The sequence below is a fragment of the Carlito syrichta genome, unplaced genomic scaffold (genome assembly GCF_000164805.1).
Source record: "Carlito syrichta isolate Samal-C Ts95f unplaced genomic scaffold, Tarsius_syrichta-2.0.1 Scaffold304585, whole genome shotgun sequence".
Taxonomy (NCBI): Eukaryota; Metazoa; Chordata; class Mammalia; order Primates; family Tarsiidae; genus Carlito; species Carlito syrichta.
Window position 1 is genome coordinate 60,495 of NW_007248681.1, and position 15,390 is coordinate 75,884.

Sequence of the window (15,390 nt, forward strand, 5' to 3'; positions counted from 1 at the left end):
TTTAACATCTGAATATCAATCAATATAATTCACCATATTAGCAACTTAAAAAAATACATATCAGCCGGGCTCGGTGGCTCAGCCTGTAATCCTGAGTCTTTGGGAGGCTGAGGTGAGTGGATTGCCTGAGCCTGTGGGTTCGAGACCCACCTGGGCAGTGAGACCTCATCTCTACAATAAATCAAAAAATCAGCCGGGCGTGGTAGCACATGCCTGTGATTCCGGCTACTTGGAAGGTTGAGGTGGAAGGATCGCCCGAGCCCAGCAGGTCGAGGCTGCGGTGGCCGGGAGCGGCCACTGCACTTCCCTCTGGGTGACAGAGTGAGACTCCAACTCAAAAAAAAAAAAAAAAAAAAATACATATTACAGGATCATGTCAATAAATGCAGAGGAAATATTTGATCAACTCAACACCTATTCACGGTACAAAGTCTCAGAAAGCTAGGAACAGAATTTCTTCAACCTGATAAAAGTAACTGACAAAAGATCTACAGTTGACATATGTAATACAGAAAGACAATGTTTTCTCCCTCAGATCCAGATCACAGCAAAAGGTGCCAGTTCTTACCAATTCTAATTAACATGGTAAGGGAGGTCCTAGTTAGTGCAGCAAAGCAAGAAATAACAAGTCTACATTGTTGGAAAGAAAGATGTATGAGCAACAACCAAAAGACAGGAATCATTCTGCACATTCTACTCTCTACATAAGTCTGATAGCTTCTGTCAGATGTTTGTCCACAGAAAGCTTAAGACGCACCCTCCAAGGCTTCCTGCTACCAATCAGAACAAATTATGTGCTGGTATAGTGATGTCACTATCTCTGGACTGTAGGAATTTCAAACCTCCCATTATTCATTCACTATTTAAAAATATATATCTGCTAAACACCCAGTAGATCCCAATGGCTGTGCTAGGCACTACAAATGCAGCTGTGAATATGACAGATAGCTGCTATCCTTCTGGAGCTTACAGACTAGCAGAAAAAAGACATTATACAAGTGCGCTGTTAATTACCTTTTATAAAAGAAAGTGCTGCATTGTTCAACATGACCCTGGAAGAGTCACACATAACCTGATCTCAGCAGCCAGGTAGGACTAGCAGGACTTCCTGGAGGACTATTAAAGCTCAACTCTAAGGTCAAATAGGGCATTACTCTAAGCCTGAATGACTAGGAAATATGTGACTACCTAAGAAACCCTGTGTTCTTTTTGAAGGATGGTACCATGTCATGCCTCTCCAGGCACATGACAGGTGATCAGGAAATTCTGTCAGATTAAATGATGTCCAAGAAAAGCCTAGCACTCCTTCTTATGTTTATTATGGTCATGCATATTCAGAGAAGTGTTTTCTCTGCTATTTACAAGATGTCCCAGAGTACAGGTTATAACAGAACATGAGATGGCTGTTTATTTGTAATATAGTAGACTGAGCACGTTGCCTTTGAACAGATTACAGCAGCAGCTTCTATATTCAATTCCTATTGAAAAAATAAAAATCAAGTTGGATTTCAAAGTGGATTACATAAAGAGATTATTTCTCAGAAGAAAAGAATGAAAGCTTATCACACATAGCTAAGTGTCACACTGCCTTTAGGATTAGAACACTATCAAGGTATAACTGCACACTGAGGTTTATAAAAAACTAAGAGCAGCTCATTTTCTGACTCAATCTAGGTTATTTTTCTTTTGGAAAGTTTCCTGACTTTTGAACAACTGGAAGGTTAGAATCTATTACCAGATGTTAAGGGTTTTGACTCTTGCAGGTTCCCAAGCTGGGCCTGTTGACCATCTATTAGGATTCCTACAGAGGCTACTTCTCAACATTGGGAGCACACACTTTCCAAAAGGCCTATAAGTTCTAAGATTCTTCTGTAAGTTTACAGACAGACAAAATAGAGATCGCTTTTACTTTCCACAAATCACTCAAGGTACTCAAAGCAATACTGAGTTAATCAATGTTCTGATATACATATACGCTACTGTTATAATAATTTTTGATATTCCAAATAGTACTGGGCTATATTATAGGCTAAGCTTCCCTAATCCAAAAAGCTGAACTGCTTTAAAATCCAAAGTTTTTTGAGTGCCAACAGGACAACTATGCTTTCTGATGATTCGATGTAAACAAACTTAGTGTCATACACATGATTATTAAAAATATTATATAATAAAATAAATGAATAAAAATATTATATAAACTTACCTTCAGGCTATATGTATAAAGTGTACATAAAATGTTTCATGTTTAGACTTGGGTCCTATCCCCAAGATATATCATTATGTACATAAAAATATTCCACAATATCAAAATTTGAAATCTGAAACACTTCTGTTCCTAAGTATTTTGCATAAGAAATACTCAAACCTGTATTGTAAACTCAGCCCACTGGACAAAGACACAAACTAATAATCTATGAAAATCAACTTATAGCTATTTTGTTTACTTCTAGGTATCTACCACTGGATAATAAAAACCTGTCTGTCTATGAGCATACAGAAGATATTCAACAGATATCTGTAAAGCATCCCCAGTTAAAGCATCATGCTTTTGAAAAACACACACACGCAACTATCTGCGGTTATGCAATTTCTGGACATGTGTTTGAACAACCTTCAAGTACTTAAGATTACATGATTTTTAAAAATACATTCAGTACAAAGCAAAAAAAAAAAAAAAACTTCCTAAAAATCAGCCTTCACTTGCATATAAAAATCTAGGATGTATTGGGTTTATTGCTAATAAGCTCAGAAAATTTTATAACACTTTCCTGAAATTTTCATAAGGGCTTTTACTTTTACTTTTAACACTAAAATTTTGTTAATTGATACACAACAACAGCAGGATTTCAGTGTCTTCCTGGGTAGTATTTCCAAATATAAAATGGCAATTAAGATGAAAAATTCATATAAAAATGAAGTATCTTCCTATGATCACTCACAACACCATCCTGAGTAGCATATACCTCAGAGTTAAATGTTCCAAGCAACACTTTACCATCAATTTCGGTGTTACTTGACCATGAATATCATCCTAGCATATGTAAGTCATATTATTTAGTGACATCTACAACCTGATTGATTCAAGATAACAAACACTACTTAAAACTAATATTTCACTGATCAATTAGCTATTAAAGGGTTCAGTGTTCAGAAAAAAAATGGTAGTGTGATTTTTTTCAGAAGCATGTGTCAAATTCTTAGCATGAATCTTGGCTCAGTCTTTTTTTATTTTATTGTCAACATTATTCCTACTAATCTATGTGCTTTTTTTCTTAAAGCCGGAGATCTAGAACCTGTACTGTAAGCCAAGAGCTCAGGCTCTGAAGTTTGAAAGGCCTAGCCTGAATTCCATCTCTCTCTTTCACAGGTACTCTGTAATTCTCAGTTTCTTCCTCTGTAAATTGGAAATATAGTGTCTACCCCACAGGATTGTAGTGAGGGTTCAATGAAATGATTTATGCAAAGCATTAATACTTAGTATAATCCTTAGAACAAGTACTGGGTAAGTGGAAAGTTGTTTTTGTTTTTTTGGTTTTTTTGAATTGGAGTCACTCTGTCGCCCAGACTGGAGTGCAATGGAACGCTCGCGGCCACTGCAGCCTCGACCTGCTAGGCTCCAGTGATCCTTCCGTCTCAGCCTTCCAAGACGCTGGAACTACAGACATGTGCTACGACGCCCAGCTAATTTTTGATTTATTGTAGAGACCAGGTCTCGCTAAGTTGCCCGGGGGGGTCTCGAACCTGTGGGCTAAGGCAATCCACTCACCTCAGCCTCCCAAAGCACTGGGATTACAGGCTGAGCCACTGAATCCGGCCTACAATTTATGGTTGTTTTTTTTTTTTGGGTTGGAGTCTCACTCTGTCACCCAGATTGGAGTGGAGTGGCCACTGCAGCCTCGACCTGCTGGGCTACAGCGATCCTTGCCTCAGCCTTCCAAGTAGCCGGAACTACAGGTGCACGCCACTACGCCCGGCTAGTTTTTAGTTTTTTATAGAGATGAGATCTTGCCAAGTTGCCCAGGTGGGTCTCGAACCCACAGGCTCAGGCAATCCACTCACCTCGGCCTCCCAAAGCCCTGGGATTACAGGCTGAGCCACCGAGCCCAGCTTGGAAAGTTTTAATTGGTTAGTGTTAGCCACAAAAGGAAACAACACACATAGAAGGCAAGGGTGAAAGAAAGCAACCAGAGAAGAAATGCAGACAGGAGAAAAAGAAAGAGAGAAGGTATTAGCAGTGGCAGCAGAGACTGCTAAAAGAAGTATCAACATGGTAAATTGCAGATACTGTAACAGAACAGAAGAGAAGATGAAAAACAGTCTTGAGAGTCCACACAGATACCTGTGTCACTATACCTGAAATGCCCAAAGCATCTGAAGACATTACTATCCCATGTAAATACATTTGGGGAGATACTGTAGGGACACAGCATCAGCTGGCAATCAACAGTCACCAGAGCTGTACCACAAAACAATACACTAGAAAGAATAAGGAAATACAAACTTTGCAGAGGTTACCATCACAATGAGAAGCTGTGATAGCTGAATTGTTAACCCTTCCATCCAGAAAATGCATTTACTCAGAATAATGTGCTCACTAAAGGTTTACTATGAATTTTTAAAATATATTTAGTTAATATACTCAAAGGGCTCAAGCAAAGACTTCATTTTAAGAAAACAAAACAAGCTGGGCTTGGTGGCTCAGCCTGTAATCCTGCGCCTTTGGGAGGCTGAGGTGAGTGGATTGCCTGAGTCCGCGGGTTCGAGAACCGCCTGGGCAGCGAGACCTCATCTCTACAATAAATTAAAAAATCAGCTGGGCGTGGTAGCACATGCCTGTAATTCCGGCTACTCGGAAGGCTGAGGCGGAAGGATCGCCGGAGCCCAGCAGGTTGAGGCTGCGGTGGCCGGAAGTGGCCACTGCACTCCAGTCTGGACGACAGAGTGAGACTCCAACTCAAAAAAAAAGAAAAAAAAACAAAACAACGATAACACAAAAATAACAGCTCAAGATCAAGGAAAGGACAGACTATCTAAAGAAAAAGATAAAAGATGACACAGGAAAGGTTGTACAGCCCAGGTCAGGGCTCCTGGCTGGAGACCTGCTTTGAGTAGGCTTCTTGCAAGTACTTCTTAAAGTTGTGGGGTTCTTCCAAAGCTCGGCAGCATGTGTTTTTAAAGGGCTATTGATGTTGGGTGCTCCCATCAGGCTTAAACGAAGAGCAGGTTGGTCTTCACACCATAGAGGGTACACCATAGAGGTCTAGACAGATGTTGCCCTGGGTGTCCACATTGGGGTGGTAGCAGGGTCTAAGGAACCTCACTGTGGACCCATTATAAGCATAGCCACTGAGGAGCTCCAGTGAGAGCTTATTCCTCAGGTCTTAATATACTGCTCCAGCTGCTCCACGTATGGGACTTACCCATTTGAAAAGGTTGTCTGATTCAGGGAAGCAGAAATTCCTTTGTCATCAGACATATGAGGGTCATCAGCTCCTGCTATAGCCTTTTGCTCATGCAGCACCAGGTGGCACATCAACTGGGCTCAGTTCCTTTACTGGCAGCTGTGACATTGGCAGGGGCTGGGTCATGGTTTTGGGAAGCCATCTAGGAGGCACTGTCAGGGAGACAGGAACTCAGAGAACATGACTACAACTGCAGGGCTCTACTATGAATTTTAATGGATACACAAAACCTATTATTATGTCATACAGAAAACAGAATATGGCCTTTCTTACACTTTCACTAAAATATCATCAAATACACTGAACATTTTTATTATATATGTGTATCTTATCTATCATTGATAGGGCAAACAAGAAACATCACTTTGCATACAGCAAAATAACGCTAAGGGGCAGGTGGTATGCACTTGAAGCAGAAAGTGGGAGGCATTCTTCTACCAATTTTAGCCTTCCCTCATACAGCATTATGAGTTTATGAGTAAACAGATCACTTCTCAAAATCAACAATAAATGCCATATAGTTTTGATACTTTTCTGATAGTGTTTTAAAAAGATATAAAAAAAAACTAATTGACAATTAAAAGGACATTTTCCAAATCTGTCATGAGCAGCCCCACTGATGGATCTACAAAGAAATGAAAAATAAAGGAAATAAACCCAAATGAAGCAACAAAGGGATTTACAGTGAGAAAACAGCCTGGACCTTAGAATAAATAAGATGCATCAATAAAAGAGGAAAAAGAATTCTCTATTGCTTATGTTCTTTACAAAGCAATTAGTTCTCATCCTTGATTAATATAGCCATTAGTTAAGACAGGAGGCTTATTCTAACCTGTCAGTCAAATAATCACCACTGCAGAATACTCAATGTAAAAAGTCCATGAGAACTTTTTTCTCATATTATATAAGTATATGATCTCCGCATCACAATGACATACTCACTTGACTTCACATGAGTGGATGCTTAACTCCTTGTGTTAAGCAGACCACTGGTGAGATGGTACACCAAGACAGAACTGGTACTTGTACCTAATGACAAAACAGAAGAGTATTAATTCAGTGGGAATCTCACTTAGGGCTTCTAGTAAGAAAACCGAATGAGTCAATTCCATTATCAATTTGAAGCTTTATAATTAAATATTTTATATGTAAATATATAAAATAAATATTAATATTAATAAATAATGCAAATAATACCTAAACTGTCACTGTCAATAGCTAAGTCTTAAATGGCACTATTTTCAAATCTGCCATTCATACTTAGGTTATCAAGTCTCAAACTAGAAAGATGACTCCACTTAAAGTCAATCTAACAAAATGTGAATGTCTGCAGTACAACAAAATCAAGACTGTTCACTAAAAAGGGTATAGAAATTTCCTTGTTATAAGCCACTACTTAATATCAGGTTTAACTGGCCAAAAATAAATAACAGAATGTGTGTGAATGTGCACATGTGCCTACATATGCTTACATAAATACATATATACTGTGAAAGGAAAAATACAAACAATAACTAAGAGTGGACAATAGGACTATGAATGTAATCTTTTGAGGCTGTAAAGTTGTTTTCATAATATTTTTATTTTTGTATCCATAAAATATATGTTTAAAATGGCCGTCAATTTAATCCAATTAAAATGATCCCTTAAGGATGGCCATACAATACCAATCTCTCTGCCTAACTTTGATAGCAAAAGATGGAACGTTCAACAGGCAACTACCACATGTACCAATCCTATCAACCTGGAGTTCACTCCTGGGAGCTGCCACATTTTTCTTCAAGTATTTTCCATAAGAGGCAATTCATAAGGTAGGACAGATTTGGCCTTAATAAGCATCAGCCTTTAGCCAATGAATATAAATCAGCCTCTGTAGTCTACTGAATTGCTTTCATTATCACTAAGTACACAGTGAATTTCAAATTAACAGCTTAATTACAAGTTTTCATTTATATGTTTCCAAGTACAAAGATTTATTTATTTAACACCTTAAAATCAACTACACTGTCAAGAACTGCTATACAATCTCCATCCTTTTGTCTCTTAAATACTATAATATACATCACTTAGACACCTAAACAGCATAAAATTTGAACCTCCCATGGACTTTATTACTGATTAGTTTTGTTCCACTGTGTCTGTGGTTACGTGTGTGTGTGTGTGTTTCGAATGCTATCTTTTTAATATTTCATATTAAGAACAAACAAGGTCAATTAACTCAAAATTGTGTTACTGATAGAGTGAATTTTTCATGAAGTATGCATCAAGATTTCCTCATATGGATTTACTGGTGGAATAGATGGTGAAGAAAAAGAATTTTATAAAGTATCATAGTATCAAAAATCAAAAAGATTTTATAACTGGCAGGAACCATGACAAAATTGAATTCTATCAGAGAGTTGAGGTCTTGCCCAAGATGACAGTGGAGCCACCATGACTGGAGGTCATTGCTAAGAAGCAAACTCTGGAGCCAGGATTCCTGGGATCACATTTTGGCTCTTTCACTGTGTGGCTGTGTGGTTTGGTGCACGTTCTTGAATCTCTCCAGGTCTCAGTTCCCATGTGTATTAAATGAAGGTAATACTACCTCACAGGATTTTGGTGAGGTAATATGTATAGTATTTAACAGAGCACTTAACATAGTAGTAACCTGGTGAGGTGATACATAGGGGATTTAACACAGCACTTCATATAGTAGTGAGCATGCAAGAAATGTGATCTGATTGGTATGATTAACAAGGTAATGCTTTTCCTAGTATATCACCTGTCTAGCATTTCAACAACAAAAAAAAACTAACAAATACATTCCATTTTCAATTAAATTATGGAAGAATAATGCATAATAGAGAAAATTCTTAATAAACTACAGCCACAATTTTAGGAGAATTAGCTGTCAACATTGCTTGGCTTACCTACAAAGTCTTACCATTTCAAGTCTTTCAATTGACATAAAATTTGAAATCACAGATCCTCATTTTGCCTTTAATAATAGCCCCATAACTGAATAACTTTGAATGTTTTATCTACAAATATTTATTGAAAGTAATAATTCTCAATATAAAAATAAGAAAATTCATGTCAAAAAGCTTAAATAATTATTTCTAATGTTGATCAGTTACTTTATTTCTTCAATAAATATTTACTACAAATCTAGAATGCACAAGGCCCTATGCTGAGTCCTGGGAAATACAAAACTGTATCAAACACTGTCCCATCCTTGTATAGCTTATAATGTACTGGATGAGACAGAAGTAAAACCATAATTATCATAAGGCTGGCAACTATTAGGGACCACAAAAAAAGAACATTCAAATCAGATTTGAGAGATGAAAGAAAGCAACACTTGAGTTGAATTTAGAATTAGAAGTAGCAGAAAGAGAGAGAAAAGCAGCATTTCATCCCAAGCTGAGAAACCAGCAAACATGAAGGCCATGAAATATAGCTCAGCTAGGGCTATAGTTCCAAAATCCAGATGCCAAATGGCATTTCTTTCGTTTTGATCAGAATCTCTCTCATGAATGAACATTTTCTAATTCCAACAACTATAATGCAAATTTATGCAATTTCAGGCCTTTTTATTCTTAAAAATTGTGTGCCTCTCTGATTTATTTAGGGAAGAATGCCTCTACATTTTAGTTTGGTCAAGCATTAATTCTAACTTCATAATAATTGCAAGTCAGGGACTCCATTAATTTTGCCCTTCATAAAGAATACCTAACATGAGAGTTAGAGGGGGAAAAATAAGCTTACCCATCAAGTTGTCTAAGGAAGTGCCTGGGAGTTTATTCTGTAGCACTCCTACAGGAATTCCACAGAAAGACACTGGTGAATATAAAGGTGACACACCAGAAGAACTGCAAAGACACCATAATCAGAAGATTTTACATATTTAAAACCTGCATTACATATTAGGAATTCAAATGAATAATTACACATCATGGCATTCTATTTCTTTTATATTATTTATTAATCTTACCCATAGGTGAAATAGCTCTAGCAGGTGTACATAACTCCCTAATAATCTAAAGCCTTAATTGTCACCTTAAATATTTTTACAGAAAAATGGCCCTACTATATTTATATGATTCTGGTAATTAAAACAAAACAAAAAACAAAAAAGAACAGTAAGCAAAAAAACAAAAAACCCACAATCCTGTTAATTAATTTACCTATTCCATGAATTTCGAGTACAAAGAGCAAATCTGAGTTCCCATATCATGATTCTGCCATCACGCACTATGAAGGTAGCCACATTCTCATTGACAGGACTGCAGCACACCACACTGAAGGGACAATTTTTGTCACCCTGATTGCATCACACTGGCTTCATAAATCATAGGTAAGCTCTTGAATGGGATCTGGATCTTAACATAAAGATTGTTTTCTTTTATGTACTAGAGAGCAACCATACCAATACCACTACTATTTAGTTCAATTTAAATAAAAAACCCAACTAAAAAGGATGTTTCCTTCACTAATGCAAAATTTGTCAAGAATGGCTTCACTTATTATAACTACTATTAAATTTCTTCAGAACATAAAGATAACTCACTTAATGACTGTACATACCAAGCTTAATCTCCAAAACAACAGCTACAATTATGGTATCCTGCTTTTTCCATATTTTTAAAGTAAAGGAAATGCTTTTCAACCTGATCCACAGTGATTGAACAACAAATCACAATTCCATCATAATTTGCAGTAGTATGTAACAAGCCCAAAAATAACTGTACTTGGCAAAAGATATGAGAACCACTCTCACAGTTACATAGTACATTCTTTCACAAAAACACTGTTTCTATTCTCTAAGATAAGACTGTGCTGACAAACTGAGAGCTTTGGAGACTTATGAATCTCTGTCACTTTACAGTGGAAGTTCCTAAAACAGAGAAGTCTCGGGGGTTCAATAATAAAGGCATACAAGGTTTAACTTGTAACAAAAGAAAAATTCACAAAAATTCCACTCGGCTCACGGATACCATCAAAGACAAATTATAAATATTGCTCTTTGTTGTATATAGGAAGCGCTCTATTATAATATCAGGAGATTAGTTGTGGGCTTATACTTTTTATGCCTCTTATTGTAATCATTCTAATACTTTCTCAAGGCAAGAATTATCATTAACTCTATGCCTTGGCTGGTATTTGCTACAGGAAACTTTATAAGATAATTTTGAAGAACAATATGAACATTATCAATACAAAAACTCACCTGGTTCCTCACTTGAAGCAGTGAAAGTGCTATTATAAGATCTTCAAGCACATAAGGTTATACAACCATTTTCATGTCAACAAAATGAACCATCATGCTGAAATCAGGGCATTACCTTTAAATAGATAATATATTTATTTTTTAAACACAATAAAGTAATAAGGTATATACTGTGAAATTCAAACTCTTGTTTAGAGAATATTGGCAAAAAGAAACAAAGACAAACAAAAATATACAAAACCCTAAACTTTAAAACTCACTGAACATCTAAAATATCCACTGATAACCCTAAAAAAAAAAAAAATCTTCATTCATGTAACTTAAATAGTTCAGTAAATATCTCAGGATCAGTCACAATTTCTAGAGTAAATCAAACCAATCAAAAGTACAGAAAAATAGTTACAAAACAGTGTTGTTAATCTTTCAATACATAGAAGAGAAGAAGTGGAATTAAGAACTTTTGCAAGAGTATGGTCTTTTGGAATATAACATTCATAATAACTTTTGGAAATAGAATTTATAAGTTGTAGATACCTGCAGAAATGAAACTCCTGTGGGTTCCACTGCAATCACACCCACTGTTTATTTCACCTCAAGGTCAAGGATGAAAATCTCTGGAGGACAGAATGACAAGAAGTGATTCCCTTTTGAAGGCAGATATGCCAACTGAAGGCAATCGTTGAGAGGTACAAATCCAGCACTTAAAAAGGTAATCATTTACTTTAGGCATCAAGAAATTAGTATGAGGTTTTATTCCCATCAGAAGAGCTCATACAAGATTTCATTTATACCTTCCATACAAAAATTGTGAATGAGAATGTACATACATGTCTGTCTTTCCTTTCCTGAAATGACCAACACAAATTAGCAGCCAAAACTTACCCTTCTGCTATGTGACAAAATCCAAACTATGATAATTTTGCATCAGGTGGGTAGAAATGTGTTTCTAAATTTTTGAAATATGTAAAGCAGTAGAACATTATGTCTGTACTATGAGATGGTAAGTGACAACACAATATGAGAACCACTCTCACAGTTACATAGTACATTCTTTCACAAATGTACTATGAGAACCACTCTCACAGTTACATAGTACATTCTTTCACAAAAACACTGTTTCTATTCTCTAAGATAAGACTGTGCTGACAAACACAGAAAAACAGTTCCCTTTTTCTGGCTAATAAGACTGCACAGCACCTAAGTCAGGAAATACATATTAAAAATCTAGCATTTGTGCCCAAATTTTTAATATAGTCAGTAACCTCCAACTTTAGAATTATTTCATGTTTTCAAATAAGAATTGCATGCATAAGATAGTTTTATTTTATTTTTACTTTGTAATTAGAAATACTAGCCAGATGGCCAAAATCAAAACTCAGGATTAAAATGTAAACATTTAGGGCAATTAGGGCCATAGGACCAGGGGTTACTAAACTCTCAGCATGTCTTTGGGCACATTACTTCCCCTTCTCTGCCTTCATTCACTTTTAAGTTGTCTTAATTTTTTTTTTTTTTTGAACAAAATAGGATATTTTATTCACTTATATCACAGCATTTTCTTCTGTATAAATAAAACTGATTCAACTAGGAAAAATATAAAAGACTATTAAAGAGTTTTAAAAATCATTTTAGTAATTTGTGATTGTTACATATATTTAAAAACAATCTTTTCTAGATCTAAAAATGTCTATGAATATGAACCATATGAACCACAAACCCCCTACTGGGAATATACCCAGAGGAACTCAAATCACCCTATGAAAAAGATACCTGCGCATGCATGTTTATTGCAGCATTACTTACAATAGCAAAAACATGGAACCAACCATGCTGCCCATCAAAAGAGGACAGGATTTTTAAAATGTGGTATGTATACATGATGCAATTTTACACAGCTAAAAGAAGGGCAAAGTTATGAACTTCACAGCAACTTGGATGGACTTAGAGGCTATAATCTGGGTGATCTAGCACAGAAACAAAGAACCGAGTATCATATGTTCTCACTCATAAGCAGACCTCAAACAACTATCACAATACTATAAGAAAGGGATTGGCAGCCAGGGCAGGGGGAGGTATACCTCATCAACAAGGGTACCTGCATAATGAACACTTGTATACATAACCCTGAATTGTACCCCACATATTTAAAATTCAAAAAAACCCCAATATTTTCTATATTAAAGGCATTTCAGTAGGAACAGACATATAATTATGTACTATTTTCTTTTTTCATAATACATTTATTGAAAATTTTGAGATGTAAAATAAAGTTAGTTGATACGCATAGAAAGAGAAGGTATTTTTATTGCACTAAAATCCTGACTGCCATTTGCTAGCTGGACGAGCTTAAGTTTTGTTTTTTGTTTTTTGGTTTTTTTTTTGAGTTGGAGTCTCACTCTGTCGCCCAGACTGGAGTGCAGTGGCCGCTCCCGGCCCCCGCAGCCTCGACCTGCTGGGCTCCGGCGATCCTTCCGCTTCAGCCTTCCGAGTAGCCGGAATTACAGACATGCGCTACCACGCCCGGCTGATTTTTTGATTTATTGTAGAGATGAGGTCTCGCTGCCCAGGCAGGTCTCAAACCCGCGGGCTCAGGCAATCCACTCACCTCAGCCTCCCAAAGGCGCGGGATTACAGGCTGAGCCACCGAGCCCGGCAGTTAAGTAGTTTTATTTAAAATGATGTGGGATTCAATTTTCCACATCTGTAAAACAGGAACAGTCCTACTTTCCAGATCTGTAGTAAGATTCCATAAATTAATGCATGTGAAAGCACCCAGAGCCATTCTACCTGAAAGGATAAATAATGTATTTAAAGTGTACATATAATTCATATAATAGAAAACTTAAGAGATATAAATCGTAACTTATAAAACTATTCAGACCGATAAATAATTACTTGGTTATGACAGGGAATGCATGAAAAATAAAAAAATTCTCCTAAGATACTGAAATCTCCCAGAGTGGGAGATAAATTAACTAGTGAACCTGACCAGCTTATGATGTGATATGTAAAAATGATACACACAAATTCAAAATGTATTTATTTGTAAAGCAATGTGTCTTTTACCATATATCTTTAGTTACCCACCAAGTCTAAATAGAATATTCTTAGAAAGAAGCTGTTAAAACGAATGCCAAAAAACTGTCTAAGTGGTAATAGATCACAGCACTAGGAAGAAGACAGAAATCTATTTCTAAACAAAAATTAGATACTTAAAACTCTATTCAGTGGCAATTTTTTAAATGAACAATATTAGCTAACATCTTCTAAATAAACGATTACTGTCAAACTCTACATTACTTATGTTATTGTATCTACTTATCTTTACAAAAACACTATGAAATCCTCTAAAACCCTATTATAGAGACTGGGAAAGTGAAATTTGAGCAAGATTAAAAAAATGTTCTCAAAATCACATAGCTGCAGCTTTCTCCAGAACCTTGGCTCTTAACCGGGATGGGAAACCCACCTACATAAGAAAAACAGTTCCCTTTTTCTGGCTAATAAGACTGCACAGCACCTAAGTCAGGAAATACATATTAAAAATCCAGCATTTGTGCCCAAATTTTTAATATAGTCAGTAACCTCCAACTTTAGAATTATTTCATGTTTTCAAATAAGAATTGAAATATTTTAATCTGTAAAAATCAGCGGGGAAGTTTAGTTCAACTAGCGGAAATAAAGAAATCACATTAAATGCCAAATCTCCTCTTAGGGGAGAAGATTAAATGAATATTTTTTCCTCCAATAAATTCAAAATAAGACATGAGAAAATGTGAGATACAGAAAAAAATCCTAGTACACCTCCAAAAATCATGCTTTCAAATGTGATTAAGTAGATCAATGTTGTAAGGTGTACACTTGTAACTTACCTGGGTTTCTCTTGAGTGACTCAAATGTTTACTTTATTAAGAAGCTTCTTGGCACCTGTGGCTGCAGCCAGCTTCTTATGAGCTATGTCAGAGTGTGGGCTGGATCTGTAAACTTTTTTCCCAGGGTCTGAGAAAGGCTTGGATGGAGACAAGTCGGAGATGAAAATCATACCTATTTTCATTGAGAAAAGGTATTATTACTCTATTGAGAAAAGTAAAATTCTGACTGAAGTTTAATCAAGTTTAGTATAGAGTTTTATTCCAGCACAATATTGAGAGCAATATAATGATAATTTTAATAATACAAAACTAGCAATGTTATACAGTCATAATCATAACATCATGGGAATGTTTTCCAAGTAGAAGAGAAACAGGCAATCTGTTACAATTCATCAGAAGCCTCCAAGCTCAGCATTCTAAATTGCTTTACATTAAAAAGATTTCAGAATGCTATTGGCAGAAAGAACAAATGTTTGTTCTTTTAAATAAATTAAGTGCACGGACTTTCATTAAACACCTTTCCTCATTATATCCCATCACTTCAAAATCCAAACACTTTTCAGAATATAAGATTCACACAAGGAAAAAAAAGAAATCCCATACTTAAGCCCAAACACTTTTCAGAATATAAGATTCACACAAGGAAAAAAAAGAAATCCCATACTTAAGAGGCTCTGCATATCATAATTAGTGAAGTTGAAATATTTCATTTGATGATATCAATTTTTTATAATAACTATGAGCTACTCAGTCTAAATATGTTTCCTTTTTATTCTCAAGCCTCAGACTAGCCGGGCTTGGTGGCTCAACCTGTAATCCCGCGCCTTTGGGAGGCTGAGGTGAG

General features: G+C 36.1%; 1 pseudogene; it reads right to left on the reverse strand.

Moving 5' to 3' along the window:
- Nucleotides 1–5,078: 5,078 nt before the first annotated feature.
- LOC103262662 overlaps nucleotides 5,079–15,390 on the reverse strand; it is a 13,395-nt pseudogene continuing 3,083 nt past the window's right edge.